This window comes from Crocuta crocuta, unplaced genomic scaffold (assembly GCF_008692635.1).
Source record: "Crocuta crocuta isolate KB4526 unplaced genomic scaffold, BGI_CrCroc_1.0 scaffold36, whole genome shotgun sequence".
Taxonomy (NCBI): Eukaryota; Metazoa; Chordata; class Mammalia; order Carnivora; family Hyaenidae; genus Crocuta; species Crocuta crocuta.
This window is the reverse complement of record NW_027532203.1, coordinates 21,605,250-21,632,649: the sequence shown is the minus strand read 5'-3', so window position 1 is coordinate 21,632,649 and position 27,400 is coordinate 21,605,250. Positions and strand designations below refer to the sequence as shown.

The window sequence follows — 27,400 nt, the reverse complement described above, 5'->3', positions numbered from 1 at the left end:
CAGCTGAAGCTGTCAGAAGCAGTCAGCAGATAGTGTTGAATGCCACTTCTTTTAAAGGAAAAAATCTCTAGGAAGTTGAGAGGCAGCACGTTTATAGTCCTGGAGATAAATGTGCCATTGCTCCTCACCTACATCCTGGTCACATACAGGATTGGCTAATGCTGTAGTCTTAAGGTTCCTCTGCCCAGCTTCTCAGCCATTCATCTCAGTGGAAGACAGAGCAGCTCTTTTGGGAATGGGTTATTAAGTCCAGAAATTTTAGCTTCCTTCTTTCTGAAGATTGAAAGAGTACAGCCCAAAGAGCCAGAAAGATGAGGAACCCTTTCATGCAGGCAGAGAGTGGAATCATGGGATTGCTGATGTTCTTAAATATCACTTTGGTATACAGGTGCTATAGGTGCTTGAGCCTTATTTAGAATGAAGGTTTGAATGACTTATTTCTCTATGGGATATAAATAACCATACCATTCATGTGACAATCTGTGCAGAGGGAATTGATTTTAGAGAGAAGGTTAGTTTCCGTTTTCCTTCATTTTTTTTAAAGATTTTTTAAATGTTTGCTTTATTTTTGAGAGTGCAAGCAGGGAAGGGGTGGGGGGTTGGGGAGGCAGGATCTGAAGTGGGCTCTGTGCTGACAGCAGAGAGCCAGATGTGGGGTTCGAACTTGTGAGCCGTGATATCATGACCTGAGCCAAAGTCAGATGCTTAAGCGACTGAGCCACCCAGGTGTTCCCAGTCTCTCTTAATTTTAAGAAAAACTGAGCTCCAAAGACTTTCTTAGATTCATACATTTTGATTATAGCAGAGGTGGGATGAAAAAAATTTTAAGTTTTTATTATGTTTTTCTATTAAAGTTGACATGTGATGAGTCAATACATGGCTATAATCAAAACAATTTGAACAAAGAAGCCAAGAGAATGCAAAAATTTTCTTGATGTAAATATACTGAAATTAAACTTATAGTAGCTCTTATTTAAAAAAATATGTTTGAAGTAATTGCACAGATGAGTCTAGCTGCATCGCAAAGGGTCTCATTTTCCTACATTTTAAAATTCTGACTTAGTAGGTTCTTTCCAGTCCACTTTTGTTTGAGCTTTATCTAAGTACTACATTTTAGAATGGATTCTATTTTTTTTAGCCATCACCCTATAAAAGTTTCTAATTTTTCTCTTTCCCCAACTTGGCAGTTGCTACCAAACTGGTCTGCTCATTCACTCGATGCTGAGCATAGGTGTCATCTTCCAAGACATAGCTTTGATGACGTCACTGCCCTGTTCAAAGCCCCTGGTAATTTTACTTTGCTAAAAGGTTGGTATGAAAGCCACATTAAAATTAGTTCAAACCTTTCACAATCTCAGTATATCACTTCAGAATTGAATATTTGTTTGCTTTTTAAACTCTTTCCTCCATTATGAATGAAACTCTCTTCAAGATACTTATATGCTCAATGCTCTAGCCACAACACATCAGGTGTTATTCCTTCTATCTGTCTGATCCTTCTTTTTCTTTCTCCAAATGTACAAATCATTTCCATCCATGAAGACCCAGGTCATATGTGACTCTATTTCTCTGCATCCTTTTCTTTTAAAGTTATTTGTCCTTCTTAAGCTTATGATCTATATTTTCAATTTTTTTTCTGGAATAAAACTTTTGAGAATCTAATAGACCTAGGGCCTAATACCTGACTTTAGTTCTTACCAGCTATGTAATGCTGGGCAAGTGAATTATGATCTTTTTGCCTCTGTGTTCTTATCTCAAAAATGAGCTAATAATAGTATTTATCTCATTGGTATAAAATTAAACATGTTAAAATACGCAACTCATTCAAAATAGAACCTAGCACTAATAAGTACTCAAAAATTAATAGTTGTTCTTATAATTAAAGCAGAGTCAGCTGAACACATGGTCATAGGTTTTATTCTGATTGGAAATTCTATCTTGTTGTTTTCAAATAAATTACATTCTTTTTAAAAAATATTTTCCTTGATGAGCTGAAATTTGTAAACTTTTACCTTGTTAAAATATAGTATACATATTGCTGTAAAATCCACATCTGAAGATTCCCATTTCTAGGTATAGCCCTATAGATCTTATTCTAATTTCTATTGGTTTTTGTTAGATCTTACATATGCAGTGTCTTCCTTATGTCTGACTGTTGTTTGTTTGAACAATTCCATTGAAATTAGTTTCCAAAAGAAAAATACCAAGGAATAAATTTGAAAAAAGAGATGAAAGACTTGTAAACTGAACACTATAATAATTTGATGAAAGAAATTAAAGACCTAAACCAATGGAAAGACATCCAGTATTTATGGATTGAGAGACTTAATGTTGTTAAGATGACAATACTCTCAAAATGATCCATATATTCAAAGCAATCCCTATCAAAATTCTGAGTCTTTTTTGAAAAATTGAAAAAGCTGATCCTCAAATTCTTGTGTAACTACCAGGAGCCCTGGGATGATTTATTTTATATGTCAAAATGACTGGGCCAAAGGATGCCCAGATATCTGCTAAAACATTCTTTCTGGGTATGTCTCTCAGAGCATATCAGGAAGAGATTCAGCATTTCAATTAGTAAGCTGAGTAAGGAGATCTGTTGTTATCAATGTGGGTGGGCCTATTCTGATATCTTGAGGACCCAAGTTGAACAGAAAAGGGTAAGGAAGGGCAAATTCTTGTGTTGTACCACTGTTTTTCCTGGTTCCCAGCTTGCAGCAGCAGGTTAAGAACTTTTTAGGTGAGCCAGTTTCTATAAGAAACCTCTTCTTCTATCCATCCTTCTAAATCTATTAGTTTCACTTCTCTGGAGAACCCTAGTTCATTCTCCAGATAACCAAAACAGCATTGTAAGAGAATAACAAAATTAAAAGACTAGTTTTTCCCAATATTGAAACTTACTACAAAACTACAGTAATGAAAATAGCCTGGTGCTGGCATTAGGATAGACTTATAGATCAGTGAAATAGAACCGAGATATGTAGGTTTATATACAAATACTCATACATCTATAGCTAATTGATTTTTGATGAGTTCCAAGACCATTTGTTTGTGAAAGAATGAAGTTAGATTCCTACATCACACCATATACAAAATTAACTCAAAATAGATCAACAATATGAATATAAGTGCTAAAACATAAAACTCTTAAAAGAAAACATAGAGGTAAATCTTTACAACTGTAAATTTGGCATTATATTCTTAGATACACCCAAAGGATGAACAACAAAAGGAAAAATGCACTGAAATTCATAGAAATTCAAAAGTTTTGTATCAAAGGATATTATCAAGAAAGTGAAAAAAATAACCTATAAAATAGGGGTAAATATTTGCAAGTTATCTATCTGACAAAGGTCTACTATCCAAAACCTATAAAGAACTCTTAAACCTCACAACCGAAAGAGACCCTCATTCAAAAGTGGACAAAGGACTTGAATAGGCATTTTTCCAAAAAAGATCTACAAATGACCAAGCATATTGAAAGATGTCCAATATTCTTTGTCAATACAAATAAAAACCACAAGAATATATCATTGCACATTAACTAGGATGCTCTAATAAAAAAGCTAGAATATAAAAATTGTTGGCACTAAAAAATTTGGAAAAGAACAAATGTTGGCAAGGATGAGGGAAAACTGGACCCATATCCCTTGCCTGGTAGGAATGTAAAATGTGTCAGCTGCTGTGGAACACAGTTTGGAAATTCATCAAAAAGTTAAAAATAGAATTACCATGTGACCTAGCAAGTCTTCATCTAGGTATATATCCCAAATAATTGAAAACTGGTGCTCATATAATATTTATACATGTGTATAGTCTCACTCTTCACAAATCTCTCTTTTTCTAATATTAATTTTTCACCTCCTTTTAACCTATACTGCATACATCTCATTTTTTAAATTACTTTTTTTTAATGTTTTATTTATTTCTGAGAGAGAGATAACATGAGCAGGGGAGGGTCAGAGAGAGAGAGAGATACAGAATCTGAAGCAGGCTCAAGGCTCTGAGCTAGCTGTCAGCACAGAGCCCTATGCAGGACTTGAACCCACGAACCGTGAGATCATGACCTGAGCTGAAGGCAGACGCTTAACCAACTGAGCCACCTATGTGCTCCTGCATCCATCTCATTTTTTGGTCCCAATTGAACTCTCTTCCATTACTGAAGACAAAAGCATCTTTCTCCTTTATGCTTTGTTCTTTCGAGACCTTGGTCATTCTAAGTAGATTTTTAGACCTCTGTAATCCTGGTCCTGTTAGTGCTTTGTGCATATATCTGCGATAGCATTTGTATCTATATTTCATACTAATGTATTTATACTTTTACCTCTGCAATATGAAGCTGAAGGGGACTGGGCAAGACAAAAAGTGATGTTAAGAATCTTATTTTAATCATCTTTTATTTTGTAGTAGCTAAAGTTCCTGCCAGACATTCAAAAAGTGCTAAATGAGAAGATGAGAGAAGAAACATGTAATTGTTTAACTTCAATGAAATCCATGTATTTGCCCTTTCTTTAGCTTTTAAATGGTAAAAATGAGGCTGATATTGAAGGGTGGGTGACGAAAGTTTTTTTCCAAAATGATAAGATGAAGATTGAGTGTGTGAGAAAACATTTTGAAGAAGGGAATTTACAAAGATAAAATGTATCATCATCATCCCTTCATCCAACAAATACTTATTTTTTACCCTGTTCCACAGATCATGTGGAGCATATGGCAACCTGGAGAATGTAGTCACTTTTCGTGAACATCTGTGCCTATTCTTTACTCAGACAGCCATTTCAGAGGGCTTTCAGAGATGCTTCAATCTCTTCATTAACAAACAGACCTTCTCCTAAAATATGGACTTTCAAGGCCAAAGACTCCAAGGCCAAGTTGACCACAGAGAGACCTCTGGTTTGTAGCCAGACAGTTAAGCCCATGCATTCCTGTACTTGGATGGATGATTTCCCAAGGGGCCTTGGACAGATTGGACCCAGCACTTGCACAAAGTTGGCTTGTAGGAATAAGCTCCTGGAAACCTCAATTAGTGTTTGGTATATGAACATTAAACAATGCTGAGGCTGGAAACAATACATCACACGGCAGGTCCCAGGAAATAAGCAGAAGGCTGGTAGAAGGCCAGGGCAAGGGGCCAGAATACTTGTCAAGGACAGTTCCTCATGGAGAAATGACAGCAGGTTTGAGGACAGCAGGTATGACCTGAGAAGTAATGATATTAATTACATTTTGAAAATGGGGAGAGGACAGAAAGTGGTTTTTGTTTGCCTTTCTAATAACAGACTTTGCTTTTTTGGCCCAGCTTTCTTGATAGTCCAAAAGAAATGCATGTAATGAAAATTAATTTTTAAAGAAATGCTAATGTATATGAAGCATTCTTACACATCAGCAGTTTTATAAGTTTTTAAAAAATATATATTGACTGATTTAGTCTTCTCTACCAACCTTTGGAATAGAGTTATTGTCTACATTTTTACAAGCAGAGAATAGAAGGGATAGAGAACCTGCTCTAGGGAACAGAAGTAACACTGATGGAACTGAACTAGAAATCAAACCAAGGTAAAGGGTGCCAGAGTCCACTCTCTTAAGTATGACACTGTACTGCCTCTCTATTCTGTCATAGTAATTAGAAGAGGATGAGATTCACTCAGGGTTAGACAGATAACCAATGGAACATAAAATGGAGCTCAAAAATGGACTCTGGCATGCACAGAATTGTGCTATGTGACAAAGGTGCAAAACACATCAGTCAGGGAAAAGGATGACCCATATAATAAATGGTGCTGAGGCAACTGGTTTTCAATTAGGGAAAATATAAATGTGGGTGCTTACCACTCATAGTATAGTATAATCTAACCCAGGAAGATGGAAGATTAAATGTAAAATGCAAGACTTTAAAATTTTAAAGCTCCCATTTTGAGGAAGAGAACTTTTTTCTAAAGCAGAAACTACATAGACTTGTTTTTATATAAATTTAATTAAAATTTAACATTTTAATTTATCAGGATACATACTTTAAGTGAAAATACAAGCTACATTTGAAGAAGATACTTGCCACATATAAAATCAACAAAACATTTTCAACTAGACTGTGTAAAAATGAATCAATTAAGTAAAAAGATAATTCAAAGATATAAAAAGACATTTCATAGAAAAAGAAAAATTAATGGCCAATAAATATGAAATGATTTTCAGGATCACTATAAATCAGGGAAATTCAAACTAAAACCATAAAAGCTTTCATTTCATGTTAATCATTTTGACAAGAGGTTAAAATTTCTGACAATGTCGAGATTTGGCAAGGATGTGAGACTACAGGGAATCTTACAGACCGCTAGGGGGAATAGAAGAGGGCATTTATATAAACACTCTACAAAACAATTTGTTGCTACTTGGTAAATTTGAAGACCTCTAAATCCTACAACCCAGAAGTTCTACCCTTAAATATGTACTCTGAAGAAAATCTTGGACTACCAGGAGGCATATAGTTTTATGTAAAACTACTATATAATGCTATATAGTATTAGTATATAAAACAACCCAAATAAAAATAGTAAAATTAATAAACATTGATAAAGAGATAGAATTGACAATACAGCCATAGAAAGGAATGAACTGTAGCTATATCCATTAACATGTATAAACTTCACAGCCTTTACAATGTTCAGTAAATTATGAGTTAAAAGGAAAAGCAAGTCACACAAGAATATAACTAATGTGATTCCAATTATTTAAATACAAGAAAACTATAAATTTATTTTGAATTGTAATAATCTATTCTAAAACTGTAAAGAAAAGCGTAAGAATGGTACACACAAAGTTCAGGATCATACCTTCCTTTTTAAGGGGAATGGGAGAGAGAATATATTCAAACATGAAATGGCCAGCAATAGTAATGAGCTTCAAGATTTCCTTGATGGTAGGCACATACATATTTATTAAAAATTTTAATTACCTTAATATATACTATACATGCTTATATTTAGGCACATATATTGAGTACAATATAATGCCCTCACAATATTCTTACCATCCAACTGAGGAGACAAATACAGGAACAAATATGCAAATATTTTCAGGCCATGGCCTAAGAGCTATGAAATTCTATTCACTGGATTTATGAGAAAATTTCTTCTCAGTTTTGTGGAGAGAGAATTGCAGATGGGCAGTACTGGAAACAATGAGACCAGATACACACTGTAGTCACAATCTGGGCAAGAGATAATGGTGGTGGAATAGTATGATAGAAGTGGAGTTGGAAAGAAGAGGACACATTAAGGTATGTATTGGAGGTAGTCAGTAGAATGTGCTGAATGATCATGATATTAGGAAGAAAGAAGAGAGGACTCAAGCACCGTGCTTAGATTTTAGCAGTGCCTTCTAAGAAGAAAGGCCAGGAAACCAGCAGGTAAGAGTAGAAGTTGGATGAGGAAATCAAGATTCCTATTTTGTCATTAAGTGTGAGATAAAAACTAGATATTCAATTAGATAAGTCATAAGGGGAGGTAGATACATGAGCCTGGGTATCCAGTGGCAATTAGAGAGTAAAGATAAAGTTGAAGAGATAAGTTACATGGGTATATTTAAAATCTTTGAGTTTAAGTCCAGTTTTCTCATTAGCTTATTTTCAGGGATATTTTTAGAATTAAATAAGGTAAAAATGTGAAAAATGTTTCAGAAATTACACAGTGTAACATAAGGACAGTATTACTAAAGGAAAGAACAATGGGCCAGGAATTAGAAACTAGGCCTAGCTCTTCCACTGGCTAATGCTACCACCACAGGAAAGTCCTGTATCTTATTGATTAGAGTTTCTTTAGATTTAAAATGATGAAACTAGAGTCAGTAACCTCATTGAGCCCTTTTTTGTCTAATATTTAAAAAGAAAAACTTTTCTCTGTTTCGATGCTAGTTATTCCTTCTCACTAGGAAGAATAGGATTATAATTATCTAGCTGCAAATTAATTAAACTTATAAATATTGTAATCACTTTATCTGAGAAACATTAGATGCCTATATGGAACATTACAAGAACTTCTTAACTTTGAACCAGAAAAGTATTTGAGAAACAGAGTGACATTTATCATGTTAGCTTGATGTTCTTCAAGTCTATTAAAATGTCTTCTGTCAATCCTTGATAACTATGTTGTAAAGACAAGGTTAGGGAGAAAATTTCTTGGCTATTAGGAGACTCATCTCAGACTTATCTCATTCCTCCTCAAATTTAGACCATTGCTAAACTTAACATTCCTTGCTTCCTTGACTGATGTAGACTAACATCTCGTTGTTAAATTTAAACTCTATCTCTGTCTGTCTGTCTCTCCCTCCTTTCCCCTGTTTCCTGTCCATTAGTCTCTCAAATTCTTTGGACTCTGCCCTTTGTTTTTTAGAATCTTTTCTTATATCCACAGTCCTATTTCTGGATTGTAGAGCATAAAGTTGTCACTTCTACGCTACTTTTCTGGTGTCATGAATCTATCATGCAAATACTTTTTCTGGGTGTAGATGAATTTATCTGGATGGCCCTGAGGTACCATTGTGTGACAATTCTTTCTCTTTTTCCCCTGTTCCCAGCCAGTTACTTATGTTTCAAGTCTCCTCCTGCACCCAGTGTGCCTAGGCTACCCTATCACACAATAGATGTCAAATATTGTGCTTCTTTGCTGATATGTGGAGAATATGGATACAATTAAATTATTATAGTTATCACTCCCTTATTTCTAAGAAAGCCAGTTAATATAGATTAACATAATCTATATAATAACATGATTACCATCATCAGCTTGGTGTAAGTCATAGCATCAAAGGGTTTAATTAGAGCTATTTTGTTTGCTGTGGTAATGACATGATAAGTGAGTTAAAATCAAAATACCAAGACATTATTATCACATCTTCAATGTCAAGTGAGCCTTTGTCCAACCAACCCTGCCATGTCCTCTATTGATTAGCATCACCTCTAAAGATGGTAATTTATTTGGAATTGATCAGCCATTAATTTAACATTTTTAAATGTCAAGATTTAAAGCTGAATATTAAAATAGGAGACCAAAAGGTATATTCATGTATATTGGCCTTTTAGATAAGACTTAGAGATCACAGAAACTCTCAAATTCCAAACTAGTTGGCCAAAAGAAGCTCAACAGGTCATTTGTTTGTCTACTAGAGAAGAGAGAATTAACATTTTAAAACTATAGTTGACTCTTGAAAAACACGGGTTAGAACTCTGTGGGTCCACTTATATGTGGAATTTAAATTATAAATATGGTCCTGTAAATGCATTTTCTCTTATATTTTCCTTAACATTTTCTTTTCTTTGGCTTACTTTACTGTAAGAATATGATATGTAGTACATCTAACATACAAAATATGTGTTAACGAAGCCATACTGGTAAGGCTTATGGTCAGGAGTAGTTTTGGGGAAGTAAAAAGTTGTCCACATGCAGGGGGTCAGTACCCTTAATGCTTATGTTCAATGGTCAACTGTATTTTCATTTTTTAAGAGACACTTTGTGCTTAATTCTCACTACAACTCTATTATTCATGTTTTATAGAGGTAGAGGCCAAAGTTCAGAAAGATTAAATAGCTACACAGAAACTAATAAAAGAACCAAGGTAGGGGTATATTCATCTGATCTCAAAGCCTATTTCTATATTCTACTGCCTTCCAGAAGGAGTATTTCCTAACACTTAACTAGTTATATTAACTTTGGGAAACTAAGTTCCCTATGGTATAGTTTTCCTCATAGATTAATTGGACGTAAAAGTAGTAACCACCACATAAGATTATCATGAAGAGTAAATATAAAGCTATTAGTATAGTTTCTGGCCTATAGAAGTTTCAATATATATTATATGATAATGACGAAGATGATGATTATGATTACTATAGATGAAGCAATGAAGAAAAGTTCTGCATTGTTCAGTGTTTTAAAGGAACACTTACCGGAAATGTACTCAGGAAGAAGAAGAACAGGAAGGTGCTTCTGTTTCAAGCCTGGCTGATGGAAAGGATTAGGATCTCCTTATATAAAAGGGAAATGACAAGACTAGTGATCTTTTTGACGGTCAAAGGTTGGTTTTGTTGGCATGTGGAGTTCTATTGTGTGTCTGTTAGCATGTCGAGATGGGAATGCCTCACATGGAGTTGTGTATGTGGGCATGGTGATCAGGAGAGTCGTGAGGGCTGGAGAACCATCTGTGAGGTCTCTGCATACACATCTGGTTGAATCTAGTGGAATTAGAATGAGAACTTAATGTATGAAAAGGAAAGTAATGGAAACAGAAACTTAATGGCATGTACTTTAAAGATATAGAATGAGAAATAAAGAAATGGAAAACAAGTTTACAACCAAAAACACAGAGACCAAGCAATTACCCTATTGCTTGTAACCTGTTGATTACAAAGCAAATTGAGCTTTTGAGGGTAAATAATTGACTTCCCAGTCATCTTTTGGCTTAAGAATCAAAACAAGTTTGCTCATCTGAAATATTTAAAGACATTTCCACCTCCCAAAATTCTTGCCTATACCACAGAGACCAATGATGTATGATCTGAAGAAAACTGGACTATTTTGTTCTATTTTCTGCTTTTTTAAAAAATGAGATTAGAGTAATGCCAACCCATTCCTTTTCTATTTTCCTTTCATTCACATGCTTTAGTTTTCAACTAACATTAGGCCAGAAAGCTGGGTTGGAAGCCTGAAATCGATGGAAGAGATTTTCACCTATAGATAGTTCTCTTGAATGATCTTATATTGTAACTTCATCTACCTGACCTCACATCTTGAGGGTAGAGAACATATATTCATAGAGTAGCACTCAAGTATTGTTAAGCAAATTGATGAATCAACAAATGAACAAAATATGATACAGCATAAGGCCTGGTAAAATGCTATACTTGTAAATAAAGTTTTTTCAAGTATTTTAACCATTTAGAGAATCAGATAAGCTATAGGAAGAAAAAAAATATTACCTCAAACCAGTACAGCTCACTAGATAAATGGGTACAAGATCATAGGATTTGGGGATTTACAGCTACCCTCTAGCTGTGCATCTGGAAGTGGATTCTTCCATCACCTAAGTAAATGGTGAAGGAAGGCAAGGAATATAGCTATATAAACACTCTTTCTGTTGACATGTACTGAGAATTAAGTAGATTAGCCTTATTCATGAGTGAGTGGCATGCAAACATAAAAATATGCAGTAGAACATGGGGGAAGGAAATAAATATAATGAAGCTTTGTGAGGAAAAAAACACCTAGAAATTTTCTGCTGAAACTTGAGAAAACTACTTGGTATATTCAAAAGGAAACGTGTTTTAATGGTCTGTGTCTGTGCAAGAGATCAACAAACTCACAGTGAAAGAAAAATCTAAAATGGAAGAGGTGCTAAAAGGTGTATCCATGGACCTAGAACTGCCTAAGAAAAGGAATGATTGTGCTACTGAAAACTGTAAGGGTAATATTTGGAAATGTACATAGTCAGAATTCAGGCTGCAGAAAGTTCAATCAGTAGGATGGGGTATAAAATTGAGACACACCTCAAGGCACCTGAATGTCTTGAATGTCTCAGTCGGTTACATGTCCAACTTCTGCTTAGGTCATGATCTTGTGGTTTCAGGGTTTGAGACCCACATCAAGTTTAGGATCTTCTGTCTCCATCTCTCTATGCCCCTTTCTCATTTGTGCTCACTCTCTCAAAAATAAATAAACCGTTTTTATTTAATTGAGACACACGTCAATGTAAAGGGATACAGCTACTACATGAAAACAGAAGTATATTTTAAAATGGTAATAATTCAAACAGATTTATAGCTTTTCTCAAAAATGAAACCAGAGGATTGGAAAAAGCAAATGGGAAGGAAATCATATCTAAGATGGAAAGAAAAGCATTTCCAAGATTGAAGAAAAGCATGGGTATTTAGATTGAAAGACTCAGCATGTCCCAAAGAGATAGATTTAATAGACCAATGGTTAGTAAAGAACATGAGAAAAATCTCACACAAGTTATCAGCTTGAAAAGAATAATTTAGTATCATGATCAAACATTATGTGGGCATCAGCATTTATCTTAGCAATACCAAATATTAGAAGAAAATGAAACTTTACCTGAGTAAAGTTTCAGCAAAAATATTGAGGACTAAGAATTGTTCATTAGAAGAAGGAAAAAAATTCTCATAGGGGAAGAAATGATGCTCCTCGCATATTTTCTTTTTCTCATGTGTGGCCCTGCCTCCTCAAAAACCTTCTGCTGCCTACTGTAAAGATGGGTAAATAAGAGCATATTGGAGACCTTGCAGGCCATGGAGACCTTGCAGGCCATTTTAATGTGACCATCACCCCTTCTGCCCACATTCCACTGTCAAGTACTCAGTCATATAGTCTTAATTCAAGATGTTTGTTATTGCAGTGTTCCTATGTATTTTTAGCTAGATCAAATGGGGTTAGTAAATGTGTAGCTACTAATGTTATGTTTTCTAACCTTTCCCTCGGAGCTCTAAGGTCATCAAGCACATGATATACTTTCTAAGTTGTAGTAACTGGTGGTTGTAGCACATATTTTGCCATGTATGACAATCTCCAGCAGGCTGGTTGACTATATATCTCTCTCCTCCAGTTGATGCCTAACTTCTAAGCCATTACCATATACTTTAGGATTTTTTTCAGTGGCGTCTGAAATTTGGAAATAATTTCTGGATCATTCTGCAGCATTACCCACCCCACCTGCCAACCAAATCTCATGGTTTAGCTTGAAGGAAGGATGTTTTTAGTTTACTTCTTTTTTAAAATTTTTTTAAATGTTTTATTTATTTCTGAGAGAGAGAGACAGCATGAACAGGGGAGGGTCAGAGAAAGAGGGAGATACAGAACCTGAAACAGGCTCCAGGCTCTGAGCTAGCTGTCAGCACAGAGCCTGACACGGAGCTCGAACCCAGGAACCGTGGGATCATGACCTGAGCTGAAGTCGGACCCAACTGAGCTACCCAGGCGCCTCTAGTTTACTTCTTAGTGTGATATAGGGAGTGAGGAGAATCTCCTGACTGACACTCTTACAAACAAAGATGCAGGAACATTGGCTTCTTGTTTAGAGTGCCTCTATTACTTCATGCAGATGGATGAGGAAAACTAAGTATCACAGAAGGTAGTTTATGACCAGTTTTCTTTTGGCTATTTGCATGGACAGTAGGCTATGAAATACAAGGTAGGGAAGGAGGACACTAGGTAGGAGACTTTTGCAACAATCCAGGTAGGTGAGAGGTGATAGTTGGAGAAAAGAGTTAAAGGTGCAGATGAGAAGGCATATGATATTAGAGAAAAATTTAAGGGACAACCAGTAGGATTTTTTAAGTAATTCAGTAAGGAGGAGTCAAAATGGACTCCAAGGTTCCTGGCATGTAGTAACAAGAAAGACAGAATGTCGAGCAGCAAGAGAGAGAAGACTGACTGAAGCAGATTTTTAGGGAAAAAATCAGAAGATAAATTTTGAGCATATTAAGTTTTGAGATGTTTAACAAATATCCTTTTGAGGTTTTAAGTAGCCAGCTGGATAGATAAGTGTGAAGCTGAGGGTGAGGTCTCTTCCCCATCACATCCATGACTTTAATACCATATATAGAGGGAAGCAAGAGAACAAAGAGCAAGAAATACCATTGAGGTGCCTGAGTGGCTCAGTTGGTTAAATGGCCAACTCTTAAATTCTACTCAGATCATGATCCCAGGGCCGTGGGATAGAGCCCTGCATCGTTCTCCACCCATCTTCACGACTAGTGTGGAGCCTGTTTAGAATTCTCTCTCTCTCTCTGTCTCTCTGCCCCTCTTCCCCTCTGCTCACGTGCACACTGTCTCTCTAAAACAAAAAATAAAAATAAAAAAAATAATTTTTTTTTAAAAAGAGTAAGACTGAGACTAGGAACTGGAGAGAGGGTAGTTAAAAGACCCAAATTCTCCTATCGCATGGGAGGAAAGGTATCTGAAGATAACACTGCACTTTTAATTTTAATAATTAGAAAAAACATAATATTGTGGGAAAACCTAGTGATAAATTTTAGTAGAATTAAAACATTTTGTTGGTTTTTAAATTCCTAGATAAGAAATAAACAACAGAAATATAATTTATATGATGAAAAAAATAAACTTAAAGAACAAAACCATATTAAAATACTTTTAAAAAGGAAATAAAAACTAAGATGAACATTAACATTGAACATGTAAATGTATCAGTTACCACTTAATTGAAGCAGATTAAGATATGAAAAGTCAGGAGTTTTGATTTGTTTTTTTTAACTGTACCCTCCTTATAAAAAAAAAAAAATTCATCTAGAGCCACCTGGGTGGCTTAGTCAGTTTAGCATTCAACTTCAGCTTAGGTCGTGATCTCGCAATCTATGAGTTCAAGCCCTGTGTCAGCCTCTGTGCTGCCAGCTCAGAGCCTGGAGCCTGCTTCTGATTCTATGTCTCTCACACTCTCTGCCCCTCCCCCACTCAAGGTCTGTCTCTCTCACTCTCAAATATGAATAAATACTGGGGTGCCTTGGTGGCTCAGTTGGTTAAGTGTCTGACTTCAGCTCAGGTCATGATTTCAAAGTTCGTAGGTTTGAGCCCCATGTAGGGCTCTGTGCTGAAGCTCAGAGCCTGGAGCCTGAATCAGATTTTGTGTCTCCCTTTCTCTTTGCCCCTCCCCCACTTATGCTCTGTTTCCGTCTTAAAAATAAACATAAAAAAAATTTTTAATGACAAAATGTTTAAAACATTAAAAGCATCAAAATTCATTAAGAATAAAGTGACGTACACCAGTTAGAAATGAAATCGGAAACGTTCAAGCAGAAAGAAAATGTTGACAATATTAATTTATTTTTTTAAATCTTTTTTAATGTATGCTTATTTTAGAGAGACAGAACACAAGTTGGGAAGGGCAGAGAGAGAGAGAGGGAGGTACAGAATCCAAAGCAGGCTCAAGGCTCTGAGTTGTAAGCACAGAGCCCAATGCAGGGCTCGAACCCACAAACCATGAGATCATGACCTGAGCTGAAGTTGATTGCTTAATCAACTGAGTCACCCAACCGCTCCTGACAATGGTTGATTTCAAGAAAATTCTAGAGTTCAAGAAAAATCAATAGAAGAGAATTATTTTAAGAAAAGAGACTATTTTATAAGGAAAAGATAGAATCCACAGTGAAGACAGAAAAATCAACAACTTCATTTACCAACTATAAAGTGCCATTACATGTATAAAACAAACATTTTAGAACAGAATTATTTTGTGAGATTTTAAGTTACCACTGTCAGCATCTGCTAAACCAAATAGAGAAATAATGAAGCTTTGCAGTACATCAGTGATATAATTCCAAATGTAAGTGAGTAGATCCATATCAAATTATTCTCCTTGTTTTTAAGAAGGCATTATGTACTAGGCCCAGAAAAGAGAAAGTAGCTAATAATATTTACCAAGCCCCTGCTACATGTGGGCAGTTCTGTTGGACATGTTGTGTTCATTATCTCTTTAAAATTTTTAGCTTTCATACAACTTTGTGAGATTAGAGTTACTATTCTCATTGTACACAAAAAGACTCCAAGAACACTAGCTCAAATTGTATAGCTAGTAAGTGATAGAACTCAGTTCAAGTCCAGATCTGCTTGTTCTAAGGTATGAGCTTGTTGCATTATTTCCTGTGGCATTTACTTGACTCTTCTGCTCATTCCTGAGATGAGCAAATACTTAGAGGTTTGGGAGATAAAATCCACCTTCTCATCCCCACCCCCACCCAATGTGTCCTGGAGAGCAGGTTCACAGTCATCCATGGTGGGTGGAGAAGGACTTTCCACTGATACTGCTTATTCTTCTTGTTAGTGGGTAAGCCCCATCATTTAGTTGCTCAGTGAAGTGTTCTTTGCCTAATCCTCATGTATTTGATTGTCTCTTGTCCATTTTCTCATTTCCCAAGAGGCAGGTCAGACAGTCTGGTGTCCTGACTCACCTCTAACTAGCCCCAAGATGAGATGACTAAATTCACCTCCATTGCTGAGACAACATACAACCTTTGTTCTTTAATTACTCCTACTTGCTTTCACCACATATCGTGATTCATTTGCTTAAAACCACTGCAATAGTTGTTGCCATAACAAATGCTTTCCTGAGAGTAGATTAATGTTCCCCTTTGTTTCCAGCTTATCTCCAGCCTGTCTGCAGTAATATACTCAACCCAAACAAGCATATTTTTCACTCACAGTCTGCCTTTTATGAGTCCCACTGACAGCTTCTTAATAAATAATGCATTTCTAAATGTTCCTAAGCTTTTCTCCTTATTAATAATTCTAGTAGCTTTCCCATGGCTGAAGGGTTTTATTTGGTCACTGGCTAGATTTTATTCTTGCCATTTCTCTACATTTTACTTTCTTAGACTCCTATCTGGACAAGGAGGATGTTATAACAGTGCACCATCATAGCAGGTGTTCAATAATTATGAGTTAGTACACACTAAACATTCAGATCTCTAGCACAGACTTCCTTGAGTGCTTTTTTGTTTTTGTAGCTCTGGCTCTTTTGTCCTGGGAACAAAAGATAATCCTTCCATTCCATTGAGAGAAAACATACGTGCGGGTTCCCGGGAGACATGTTTGGCATCACATTTGCTAAAAGTATTCTGAGAACGAATTACCATGTTTAGACATGAGAACTTTCTTTTCGGTGTTTACACAAAACTGTATTTTATCAATAATGATGAGAAATTAACTAATGCTAGAACATATGCCTTTGTCACCAAGAAAACATGGGCTTGATTAACTCAGAAAATGCCAGCGAATTCAAGGAAAACAAACAGATCTACACAATTACTTTTCCACAATGTGTTCCTCTGTTCTTTTGATAACACTATCTGGAATGTCTTCTCTGTTTTACTATATGAAGTATTTTCTATTTTGTTAAGTTTATTTATTTTGAGGGAGGACACACATGGGGACAGAGGAAGGATGGGGGAGGGGGGTGGGGAGACAGAGTCCTAAGCAGACTCCAGCACTGTCAGCACAGAGCCAGACTCCAGGCTCAATCTCATGAACCATGAGATCATGACCTGAGCCAAAATCAAGAGTCCACTGCTTAACTGACTGAATCACAGAGGTGCCCCTGAAGCATTTTTTAGATAGCCCATTTCCATGGCTCCCTAGTCTGAAATCACTTAATATACTACCCAGTGTATGAATGCAGTGTGTGTCCTCTTGTCAGGTTCTCTTAGCATTTCATTGTTACGATTTCCTCCAAGTATACATATTGTAAATTCTGGAAGTTATAGGGCTTTGGCTTAGTCATGTAGCATTTAATATGTGATTTAGTAGAAGAAGGACACTCACGATATATGTTCTCATTAATTGATTTGTTTACACATATTTGTGTTTTATCTTTTGCATGTTTTGTATCTTCTTTTGCGTGTTTGTCAAGAATTTTCTTCTTTGATGGAAATTCCACAAACCAGCAATTATGTTTTCAGGTTCTTTTGTATCTGTGCTGACAGCCAGATTGTTCTACATATAGTAGGTATTAATAAATGATGCTCTGCAATAAAAAGAAAGAGGGTAAGTTCCATCATGATAAGGAAGTTGTTGAAGTTAATTCTTCTTCCTGGAAAATTAAATAGATCCTTACTAACTACAATATAAGACATAATTTGTATCATGAGATTCTTGGTGCTGTATTAAAACTAGGTTAGCATCTAAACTAACTGTATATGTTAGCTCACAAAGAGGGAAGGAGAGTGTTGGGGCACCTGGGTGGCTGAGACAGTTAAGTCTCAGATTTAAGGTCTCGGGTCATGACCTCACAGTTTGTGAGTTTAGGCCCCCAAATGGGCTTTCTGCTGTCAGCATGGAGCCTGCTTCCAATCCTCTGTCCTCTCTCTTTGTCCCTCCCCTGCTCACATGCTCTCTCTCAAAAATAAATAAACCTTTAAAAAAATGATTGGAAAAAAAAAAGGGAGTGTTGAATATAATAATAACAACTAAACTCATTTGAATTGTATGAAGACTTGGAAACAAAATTCCAATAATTCTATTTCTGATCCTTTATGGTACACATAATCTCACAAAAGCATTTAGTCTTTGGAAGGCGAGATGCTACCATTTCCCCACCTAACTGTATCTCTCTCCTCAGTGCACACCATTCACCTTCCAACTGCTAGCACCAGAGTTTCTTTATGTGAACACTTTTCCTTGCCATGGGAAACCCCAGATTTGCATATTTTGGGTGGAATAATTCTGAGGTGTGTGTGCACCTCTGACTCCTAGAGTTACCCTATTGGCTTAATCTCCAGCTTCCTGTGGTGGTGGTTGGCTTAATCTCCAGCTTCCTGTGGTGGTGGTTGGCCTAAACATTTACCATGTCCTCCTTCCCTTCCCTTTAGCGTGCTTTTTTTTTTTTTTATCTCCATTCTCCACCCCATACCGGCATTTCCATCACTGTCCAAATAAGATACTTTCATTTGAATTTGTGAATCTTTGTCTATTTTGGGAAAATTCAAGTTAAGACACTTTCACTGCTTATTTCAACAGAAATTCTTCCTTGATAAAGACAGAGTTCATGAAGAGGTCTTAATATTTTTTTAGTTTTTCTTAAGAAACAGGAATACACATTTTCATGAGGAGGGGCTGTTGAACAAACTCAATCTGTATCCTCATCAAGACATACAGTCTCTTATTTGCTAGACTGCTCAAGTCAAATAAAGATTTTGGCAACTAACTCTGACTTGGAAAGAATCACTCATCTTCAGAATCTGCGGATAATTTCAGTTTTTACATTTATCCGTGGGATACTAAGGGGATAGGGGCAAACTGAAGTGCTGATACCATGGGTGTAACATCACTGAAACAAGAATGCAAACTGAGTAATACGTTCAAAGCCCAAATCTCCTCTAATCCTCTAAATTGCTTTAATTTCCATTTCAGGGCTGATCAGACACACAGTTTCTTAGCAATAGCTGCAAAAAGTTGGTCTCTAAAACTATAGTTGGGATGTGAGGCACTGGCATGAAGTACCCTGGAGCTGATTTTCATATATATGTGATATATATGATATACATATATTCACATTCACTAAGAATGTGAAGCTAACATATTACATGTTACACAAGATACAAATTTAAGAGATTGTTAGATCTTGTGTTTTGGGGTCCAATGATTTTAATCATGTATATACATGTATATATACATGTATGTATAATACATATGTATTACGTATTATATAATATACATACATGTATATTATACATACATATATATGTGTATATATACACACAGAGAGAGATTATACACTTTTTATATATGACCTTGTATGGCACACACATACCTATACATACATATGCAAAACCCCAATCATACTTCCACGAGCATTCCTAAAGTCTTCTACTCTCTTCCCCAATCTTCTCTTCAAATTCTCAGTCCTCATATGAACACTTTCTCTACCACTTTCTCTACCACTCTTCCTTAACACATATACCATTTCCACATTTGCAGCTTTTTTCCTGATGTGCCTTCTACCCCACAGGATCCTTTTCAATCTTTTGAAATGCCTGTACTGCAATGCCTGAGATCAGATTATACCAGATTTCTAAACACAGCAAAGGCTTCCTCTATTACCTTCCAAGTTCATCCTCTACATTGAATGTCAAAACCACTCCCTTGTAGCTCTAGTGAAGAAATTAGTTACTCATGGGTACTGCCAAGTCCTTTCCAACTTGACCATCAACACTGGAGTTTTACATATTTTTCTTCTCCTGATATCTAACATTTCCTAGGTACTTAGTTTCTTAATATTTTATTCAAAGAAATGAACCATCCTGTATATCGAGTCATCAGCTGGGACCTTGTGTTTCCTTTTTCTTAATACTATCAACAATGAGTTCAAAAGACTTTCAATCTCTACAAACCTTTTAAGCATGAGTCTTCCTCTGTGGTTTTAGAGGATAAGGTGCTCTTTTTCCTGCTCAAGGGTGACCTTTCTATCTGTGCCCTTTGTACCATGATTGATTATCCTATTTCTTCAACCTGTCTGTATTGATTTCCTCCTCAACCCTTGCACATCCTCTAATCTTTCATTCCATTCCTATTACATTCTTTTCCTGTCTTGTGTTCTCACATGACTGGGATCTACTGTTAATCCCACTTCCAGACATGTTCTAAGAGGTTCTCTTCAAATGCACTAGTTGTTACATGCAGGAGATATTTTAGACATTTATATTATTGAACCTCTCTGCTACATTGATTTTCCTCATCACTGTCTACTTCAGTTTTTTTTTTCCTTTATTTCATACCACTGTTGTATAGTTGTTGTATCTACTTTCTCTGATTTTCCTTTGTTCTTCAGTGTTGTGCCCCCTTTTCTCCTCATTTAATCCCTCTGTGGTTGATCTCTGTTTCCTTCTCATATCAATTAACATTCTTGTGCTGCATCCCAATCAATATCTCTACTATAGAGCTCTACTTTAAGCCTCATTTTCATATATTCAATTGCATGGTATGTACATTCAGCAGGTATCTCAAACCCAAACCCAAAATATACTTGCTGTTTGGTTCTTTAACCAATTTTTCTTTTTATCAATCACAACATGTCACAGTTTCCCCCCCAAATCTCTCTCTAGTCTACCCTTTCTTTTCCACCCCTATTCCATGGTTCATCTATGATATAATTTCATCTCTCATGTGGACTGTTAGAGCAGCCTTTCACCTTGGCTAATGGTCTATAGGGCTGGTTCCTTGAACCCAATCTCTATTCTGTCATTAAAACAATTTTTCTAAAAAATAAATTGAACCATATTGTTCTGCTGAAATTTATTCAGTTGACCCTTTCCATAATAAAGTACAGCTTACTTAGTGCAGCATGTAATGTGGCTTATAGTCCGCTGCCAGCCCATCTCTACAGAGTTATTTTTCTCTAATTCTTGTCCTGAACTTTCATCTTGGTGATGTAGAACTTACTGTAGTTCTCTGCTTATTTATTTATTTACCTACTTTCCTTTACTCTGTGCCTTTGCCTATTTCTGCTTTCTTATGATTAACATCGTCACCTTCCTTATGCCAACCAAGCACACTCCTTAAGACTTAATGCCAGATATATGAATAGACTATTCCAGTGGAAGGCCTAGGAATTAGGTATATGATCAAGGTTACAGAGGAAATCTGTAAACAAAATATGGATTATGTAATAAAAGTATTGTGACAGAATAATTGCCATTAAAATAAAGTGGTTGTCTACATCTTGTCCCAAAATAAAGTCTTGGCAGATTAATTATTTAATTATCAATTCAATAACATTATAAAAAGAATAATGGTAAAATTATAAAAAGAATAAAAGTAAAAATGGTGGAGAAAACTTTTATAATAATGTTAAGATTTGAGGAGGCCTTTCCCAGAATGATATCCAACCAGTAATCCATAAAGAAATAAAACCAACCAACAAATGAAACCCTGACATATCTGATTACGTAAAAAGAATAATGTGTGGCTGGCAACACATATAGAAACATGCACACTCCATATGTTCCAAAACAAAGACACAAATGTCAAAGTATTTCCAATTCATATGATATATCAATGGCTAATACTTCAAAATTTCCTGAGTTCTGTGAATTACCTTGACAGAATGATAAGCGAGGACAATGAACAGACAGTTCATAGAAAATGGAATATATACTAATATTTTTTAAGCTTAGGAAAGGATACTTGCCTTCTCTTATAATGGAAGTGCATTTAAGAATATACCATGGCATCATTTTTTTTCACTTTTCTGAAAGGCAATAATAAGAAGCTTGATAAGGTATGGAAGATTGTAAGTAGGATATCTTGATGTTTTTGCTTGGTAATTTAGAAATATATTACAAGAAGAAAAAATGCAAAAGCCTTTTGACCCAGCAGTTTTTCTTCTAAGGATTTATTTTAGAGATACACTTACTCAAATGTGTGAAATGGCCCATATATACAGAATATTCACTGTAGCATGGCAGCATTTCAGCAAAGGATAGGACAATAACCTAAATGTCCATTCATAGAGTCTACTTGAATACATTATAGCACATTCATACAAGGAGATTTTATGTAACCTTTATGAAATTGAGTCTACTCTATGTTTTAACATGAGAAAACGTTTTAAATTACTATTTAATTATTATTTAAATCATTATTAAAAGAAATGTAATGAACAATATGTAGATCTGAGCTGTTTAACATTGTTGTAGTCATTGGCCACTTATGGCTACAGAGCACTTGAAATATGGGTAGTGTGACTGAAGAAATACATGTCTTTTTAATTAAAATTTATATCGGATACTTGATTCAGTTATTGAAAGAAAAATTTAAGTATGTTTGGCATAATTTGGATACAGAAATCTCCTTTTTAAACTGTTAACTTTAGGGTCATCCCAGTGGTTTATTAAGTTAGACATCTGACATTAGGTTTTCGCTCAGGTCATGATCTCACAGCTTCATAGGTTTAAGTCCCACATTGGGCTCTGTTCTGACAGTACAGAGACTACCTGGGATTCATTCCCTCCCTCCCTCCCTCCCTCTCTCTCTCTCTGAACTTCCTCCACTTGTGTTCTCTGTCTCTCTCTCAAATAAACTTTAAAGAAATAAAAGCTAAACTGTTAATTTTATAAAGTTTGAATATAAAGCAAGTTTTTCAGATGAAAATTCATTCTCTGAGATTTACTCTAAGTACAAAATACATTGTAGGATTTAAAAACTTGGTATGAAAAACAAATCTCAATAATGTAAAAAATTTATACACATTGAAATTGTTTTCAGTATGCAGGGTTAAATAAAAGATTAAAATACATTTCACTTGCTTCCTTTCACTCTTTTTACTGCAGCTTCTAAAAAATTTAGAATTACACATGACTAGAAACTGTACTTTTTTGGACATTATGCTTTCATTCATAATATGAAAAAAATAACGCATTTTCATTGCATGGACTATTTCTGGAAGGACACGCCGAAAATCTGGTTATGTCCTGGGGGGAAAATTGGGAGGATCTCAGTCAAAAAGTAGGAGAAAGATCTAACCTTCACTCTTTGTTCATTTGTATCTTTTGAATTTGTTTTCCATGGGACTTATAACTTAATTTACAATGAAAATAAACATAAATTTTAAAACATAAAAATCAGACCTTGTGAAGGCTTCTAAGGGTCTTTCCCTGAGTCCCTTCTCTTGACAATGGGACATACTCTTATTCCTTTTATAGTTACCAATTAATGCTAATATTATTCTTACTACAATTTTTTTTATAACTGTCCATTTTCACCTCTATGTCACACATACTCTGAGCAGAAATAAGTTTGTTAATCTTTGTAGTATCACTACCCAAATTAACACTAACTATATTTCTTAACAAGACATACTTTCTTAGCAAAAAAATATATATTTTTAGTTTTCTTCTCTGCTGACCTTAACTCATATTCTATGCTGTGGAACTAAAGGAGAAAGGAGGCAGAATTTTAAAAGTGAGAGGAAAAGATAAATTAGAACAGAAGGAAAAACTAGAGATGCAGATAGGAGGGGATTTCACTTTCTCATCATCCTACTTGCATTATGGTCAAGTCACACCACTGCGTGGTCATATTAAGGACCTCAAATCCACTCACTCCCAGTCAGCTGCTTCACTTGTTCCCTTGCCTGCACTTCTACACATTGGTCTTAGCTTTGTCCCTTGTAGCCAGAGGAACAATACAACTTCCCTTTCAGAAGGGAACCTCTCGGACCTTAAGAAAGTTCCGGTAGTCGAAACAGAGTTAAAGCGCTTCCTGAAAATCTTACCCTCCCTTTATTGTCTATCAGGAAACAAACGGTCTTGTATTTAACTTCTTATAGGTAATTGACCAGAAAGGAAGAATTTAGGTTTTTTCTGGAAGCATTTGTTTGATAAAATTGAAACATCTTATTAAAATACATTAATGCAGGGGCACCTGGGTGGCTTAGTCGGTTAAGCGTCCGACTTTCGCTTAGGTCGTGATCTCACGGTTCGTGGGTTCGGGCCCCGCGTCGGGCTCTGTGCTGACTGCCAGAGTTTCAGAGTCTGTGTCTCCCTCTCTCTCTGACCCTCCCCTGCTCACGTTGTCTCTCTCTCTCTCTCTCCTAGAGATAAATAAATATATATATATTTTAAAAAAATAATAAAAAACATTAATGCATTAAAATACATTAAAATACTCAGCTTTGGTAGCTGAGACTGGAGTGATAAAAATATTATTAATAAAATGAATCACATTCCATAACAGGACTTGGGCAGTTAAAATATAGAGAGAAATGCCAACTGTTTAAATGTAGAGAATTTGGGGAGTGTTTTTTCTTTCTTCCCTCTCAAAAGGTTTTATTGTTCTCTGGAAACAAACTGGCCCCAAGCCCAGAGCCTGTTAACTATCTTTTCAAAATGACACCATGCTAGAAATATATCATTCTCTTTTTGCCTTCTCTTTCTTGCCTGAAGGCAAGGAACTACATACTGCTTGGAGTTTTGGGTACAAAGTGCTCTTCAAGCAGGATTGTACTCTGATAGTAGGCTAGGAATAAAGGCAGAGGTTAGAGTTGGGTGTCTATTTTGCCATTGTATGCCTTGGCTTTTCACATTCTTGCAGCATAACCCAGTGGGTATGATGTTCATATCTCCTTCTCTCTCTCTCATTTTCCATCAAACTTAGAAAGGGGTATTGGGAAATCTATTGTCCTGAGGTCAGAAATCACATTTTCTTCAATAGGTTGATTCACATGACATCAAAATACTAATGGTTTTCTTAGACTCATAAAAACCTAGGGTGTGGGCAGAGATTAGAGAAATGATGGGTCTGTAGCAGATGTTTTCTCCATTACATCCTGGTTCAGTGGCCATTCACCTGCTCTTAAACAGCCTCCCAAAGATAGCGCTCAAGTCTTTAGAGAGATCCAGCTCTTAAAGCTTTTTCCTTTAACATAGTTATGTGCTGCCTCCCTGCAGCTCTTACTCTCAGTCTTTGCTGTACTCTTTTTAGCCAAATGAAGCAACNTATTTGTCCTTCTCTGCCTGACTTATTTCGCTCAGCATAACACTTTATTCTATCTTCCTGATGGTAGTCTTTTGCACACTACGAAAGTTACTTTATTTCTCCTTCAATTTTCTCTTCTGGAAAATGCAGATTAATACTAGTATCAAGTTCTGGGATTATAACTACCACTATTTGTAGTAATAGATTGTTAAAATTATTGTTAAATGACTTGGTGCATACAAGTGTCTAATACAATGTCTGGCACTGGTTAGCATTCAGTAAATGTTGGCTCTTGGTACTATCATTTGTAGAAAACACCATGGTCTAGTTGAGTCTTCTATTTAGTAAAAATATTCTTACCAGCTTTATTTCTGGATGGATTCTATGGAGTGTAATAATTCCCTTTCACACAGCAACTAGAACTGATATGTCATCTTTGTTGGGGACTGAATGACAACACAGTGTGGTCTGTTTCTGAGAGTGCCCTTTTGGATGTTAAAATTCTAGCACATTTCTTCCACAAACTTTACCTCTTCCAAAAGCCACTAAAGCTTAAGAAGTTTCCATCTCAAAACTACTAAACCTTCTTTATATGAACTTCACATGATCTAGATTCTGACTTCCTCTGGTTTGTCTTATAACTTAAGAATAAACCTTGGCATCTATTCCTAACAAAGTTTATATTGTTTGATTTCATTTTGACTTGTTGTAACAGATTCTGTATTTCAAATAGTTAGCTATTTATCTTTGATAGTATCTCAAAAAGAAGTCATATAAGCATGATACTTACTTCAAGCATGTATTTTAAGTGATTTTCAATATAGACAAAACATAAAGCAAAAAGATTTTGGATTCCTCTTACCCTGTACCATCAATGACTGTCCATTCATTCCTGTGTTGACATCAGGATCTGTTCAACTTTCCAGAGATCTAAAGCTTTACTGCTGGCAATATTCAAGTGAAAGCATTATGAAGCATAACAAATAGACCTAAAATTTGCAACTTTGGTAAATCAGTACTCAGAGCTGAGGAAGAAGTAGGAATCTAAAACAAATTACTGGGGTATCTTAGAAGGGGCCCAGCCCTGCATATCAGGCTTCATACCTCTTTGGGTAAGATGTTTGGCCCAGCATTGGAAATTAAGAGCACCTACCTGTCAGTACCATTTTATTTCAGGCATTTTAATTTCTACCATAGGAAAATTTGCTTTATCTTTACCTCTACTTTATATTATCTTTTAACAAATAAATGTCTATTGGCACTCTAGTCTCAAGGCTGTCAATTCAGCACTTAAAATGATTTGCCTTTTTCTTTTCTTTTAAGAAAAATATCACTGGGAACAAAGGAAGCAATCAATTTCACATCAGTGAAAGAGCTAAGGTTTCACCTTCTAGTTGGATTATTCCTGCACATGATTTCTGAAAAGGTAATTGGAAAATTGTGCACTTAGGTGGTTAAAGACTTGTTCAACCAAAAAGTAATATTTAATACTCTGTCTGCTAGGCAAAGCATTTGCTAGGAATTCAGAGAAAATCTGTCATTGACCATAGGGATTTAGAAGAAATGGCTTCTAAAGGAACTGATAGAGAAAACAAGTCAGCTCTAGGTCATTGGATCTTCTTACTGGGTGTGTAGTGTCTTCTGTAACTAAATTTCCTCAATTTCTATAATAGAATTGAAAGCATTGTGGTTTTAAGGATAAAATTGCCTTTTCACTCTGATCCTCCCCTGTTATAAGTAATCAAATAGTATAGAGATATTACACTTACTTTTACACTTGCACAGCTCCTTTTCATATATGGGTGAACTTCATAATATTTTATTTCAGCAAAGTACTCATAGTTTAAAAATCACTTTAAAAAAGTAATGTAACTAAGTTAACTTGCAAAGCATTTTATACAATTTCTGGTATAAATGTAATAAGATATGGCACAAGTATAATATGATGTTGATAGATTCTTAAGATAGATGATATTTGTAACTGAGATATTGGTTGACTGTATCTTGACCCAGTAATCAGTGGCACCCAGAAATTTGTTGGACTAAGCAATTCCTGACATTCCACTGCTAGAATTTACTCCCCTCAGAACGATTAATGAAATACATAGATTTTATTGAGCAGATGGTAGAAGCAATAGAAGAGGGTTTGCCTACCATGCCCCTCAGCATAGTCCATGACTAAACCCTGTTGACATATCTCTTCTTGCCAGGTGCCCCCTCTCTCAAGCCTCCAGCCTTTAGTTACCTCTTTTTTTATCCCCTTCAAACACTTAATCACCAATGGATTTACCCCATTATCAATAATGGTTAGATCATCCAGACAGAGAATCAGTAAGGAACCAGCAGCTCTGAATAACACTACAGAACAAATGGAGCAAATAGATACATAGAGAGCATTCTATCTGACAACA

At 35.7% G+C, this 27,400-nt stretch overlaps 1 long non-coding RNA gene across 1 annotated transcript in view; it reads left to right on the top strand.

Annotated features, from left to right (window-relative positions):
• The first annotated feature begins 1,189 nt into the window (after positions 1-1,189).
• The window catches only part of LOC144242650 (uncharacterized), a 162,752-nt gene continuing 136,541 nt past the window's right edge, over positions 1,190-27,400 (top strand). The window contains exon 1 of the long non-coding RNA XR_013338406.1: positions 1,190-1,308. This is a non-coding gene — a long non-coding RNA (uncharacterized LOC144242650). The remainder of the gene's footprint in view (positions 1,309-27,400) is intronic.